This window comes from Miscanthus floridulus, chromosome 17 (genome assembly GCF_019320115.1).
Source record: "Miscanthus floridulus cultivar M001 chromosome 17, ASM1932011v1, whole genome shotgun sequence".
Lineage (NCBI taxonomy): Eukaryota > Viridiplantae > Streptophyta > Magnoliopsida > Poales > Poaceae > Miscanthus > Miscanthus floridulus.
This window is the reverse complement of record NC_089596.1, coordinates 62,311,136-62,314,251: the sequence shown is the minus strand read 5'-3', so window position 1 is coordinate 62,314,251 and position 3,116 is coordinate 62,311,136. Positions and strand designations below refer to the sequence as shown.

At 37.1% G+C, this 3,116-nt stretch overlaps 1 non-coding gene across 1 annotated transcript; it reads right to left on the bottom strand.

The window, feature by feature from the left end:
- Nucleotides 1-520: 520 nt before the first annotated feature.
- Nucleotides 521-629, bottom strand: LOC136519166 (small nucleolar RNA R71). Its single transcript, XR_010774727.1, has one exon. It is a non-coding gene; the product is annotated as a small nucleolar RNA R71 (small nucleolar RNA).
- Nucleotides 630-3,116: the final 2,487 nt, after the last annotated feature.

The following is a 3,116-nucleotide window of genomic DNA, read 5'->3' as shown; positions in this document are numbered from 1 at the left end:
CCTCCATTAATTGTTAAGTAGTATCAACAAGCATTTCTGGCGTCATTGCTGGGGAAGGCAACTGGCTTAGATTTATATTGCTAGTCTTGCTAACTAGGCTTTTAGTTATCCTAAGTAGTTTATCCTTTTTTTCTCATACCCTATCACTACCCAACACGATCATGGGTGACAAGTCCATTCGTGATTTTTCTACACCCTCGGCTGCTAATATAGCCACCGGACCCAATGTTATAAATGGGGACGCTAACTTTGAGCTTAAGCTAGTGTTAATTACAATGGTTCAAGCGAGTCTATATTGTGGGAAAGCCCACGAGGATGCAAATGCTCATCTCCAATATTTTTTGGAGATTTATAGCCCATTCACCATAAAGGGAGTGAACCAAGAGGCTATACGTCTTTGCCTTTTCCCCTTCTCTTTGTTAGGAAAGGCTAAGCAATAGTTTTACTCAAACCACAATGTTGTAGATACATGGGACAAGTATTCCAATGCTAGTTAAGTTTTTTCGTATGGGGAAGACTAATGCTCTTCGCAATAAGATCTCTATTTTTCAACAACTAGCCGATGAGTCGATTCCTGAAGCTTGGGAACGAATGCAAGAGTACGTCTCTGCATGCCCACACCATGGCATGGAAGACTGGCTTTTGATCCAGAACTTCTACCATGGATTAGTGTAGTTAGATAAGAGCCATTTTGATGTCGCTGCTGGTGGAGCATTCTTTTCGCTAAGTGTTGCAGATGCTAAGACGCTGATCAAGAAGATGGTTTCCAACCAAGGATGGAGCGACGATCGACTCCAACCCCATAAACGAGGTATGCATCCAGTTAAAGAAATTGACATGCTTGCAGCTAAGATGGATCTGCTCGTGAAGTGAGTAGAACATTATGAGAAGGTGAGTGCCCATGAGACACTCAAAGCCATGGATTCCCACATGACTTGTGAAGTCTGTGGGGATGTTAGACATTTGGGCAATTCTTGTCTCGAGACCCAGGAGGATCTTAACTTCGTTAACATCGACAATGGGTTTCGTCCACCACAACATTAAGGATGGAATCAGCGTTCCAACAATCAAGGAGGTAACAATTATTACTCTGCTCAATGTATGAATAATCAAGGTAATAATAGTTATGCTTTCCTTAAAGATCTTGTTTATAGCAATGGTAGAATGACTAATAGCATTAATAAGAAGTTGCATGCTCATGACAAGATATTGGAAAATATAAATGCTAAATTGGATGAGTTTTCTTCTGCTTTAAAGAATCAACTTAGTTTTAATAAGATGATAGAAACTCAATTAGCCTAAATTGCTGCTACTATCCCATCCCATGAAAAAGATAGAATTTCTGACAAACCTGAAGGAATCATGGAGACAGCCAACCTTGTTACAACAAGGTATGGCTATGCTTTAAGTTCTTGGTGTTCCTACTTAGTAGATTCCCTATTTACCATTAAGAAAGGTGATACTAGAACCCCCACGATTACCTGCTCCATTAGAACTCATACCTTCCATGATGCTTTGTGTGATCTAGGGTCTAGTATTAACATTATGTCTAAGAAAATTTATGATAAATTGTTTTACACTCCCCTAGTTTCAACCTCAGTTTACTTATAATTAGCCGATCAATCCACCCGTTATCTCAAGGGAGTAGTCACTGATTCATTCGTTAAAGTTAGGAGAGCTTATGTTCCAATAGATTTTATGATCTAGCAATGCCGAGGATACACCTTTAATCCTTGGTCGTCCTTTCCTTAATACTGCAAATGCTTGCATATATGTGGCTTTTGGGCAAATCCAATTCCACTTTGTTGGAAGGAAAGAAATATTTGCTTTTGCCTCTGGACAACCCGTCTTTGATGAGAAATAGGAAAAGAAGAAGCATCCGAAGAGAATCAAGATGAAGAAACCAAAGCCGATTGAAGAACCGGAGAAGCATGTCAAGAAGAAGAATAGAAAGGTGACATAAAAAGAAAGATCCGTCCTCAAATTCGTCATCCCTTGATCCTGACAAGGCCTCCGAGGTGGAACAAGAGGAAACACCCTCGCTCAAGGAAGAATGACCTTGAGTCCATCAAAAAGGTAAGTCTTCTATTCCCTTGCATATTTACTGCATTTCATTAGTTGCATCTCATATTTAAATTTCTAATAAATTTGCTCTGTATTACATGATTAGTTAGTTGCATTAAGCTACTCTTTGTTAAAAAATAAAGTCCTATAGTAGCTATGCATGTTAGGATAGGGTTTGCATTTAAAAAACAACATATAAAAATATATAATAGCAAAATAAAAATAAAAAATAATAATATTCAGTAGTAGTCATGCTGAATAAGTTATCTAGTAGTAATAGGTTTAGTCATTTAGTCTTTTATGCATTCTAGTATTATTAGTTAGTCAATGAAGAAAGAATCAAAGAGCCACCAGAAGACATTTCAACTTATGCAAAAGGCAAGCTTGGGGTAGACATCTCTCCCCACAAAGGTATGAAAAATCTTAAACCCTCTCTTTACATTCATGTTTGTTTTACATTTCAATATCCATGATCATAGAATGTAGAGAAGAGTGCCTTGAAATTTATCCAAAACAAACTCTGCCCTAATAAATAATGATAAATTATTTGGAGATGATGAATAGTTGCTCTGTGATACTTCACAAAAGCTTGTCATACAACCTAATACTTCTTAAGTTTTGAGCATGATAATTTAGAGTTCATCTTAAGTTGAATGCTTTTGTGGGTTGAAAGTGCTAGAACCGAGTATAAGTTTTTGTGAGAAATGTTGTAGCCAAGATTAGAGTAAATCTTTGAACCTATCTGAGGAATGGTAAAAACAACCTAGAGTTTTGTTTTGCAAAATGCTAAAACTCTCTTGCTAGAAGTTCCTCAATGGTAATAAATTCCTACCAGAGCCAAATACATATTCATTCATACATGATAAAGCCACTATAAAAGCTGCTTGTTTGTTTTGAGCTTTTTCAAGCCTTGTTGATCTGAGTAGAGAAACTTGTCATCTTTTTGATCAAGATCACATACACCCACATACTTATGTTATTCTTACACTGGGAATACACAACCACATATGCTTTCCATTCATTATTGCTCTATGAGAATCAAAGTTATCTCT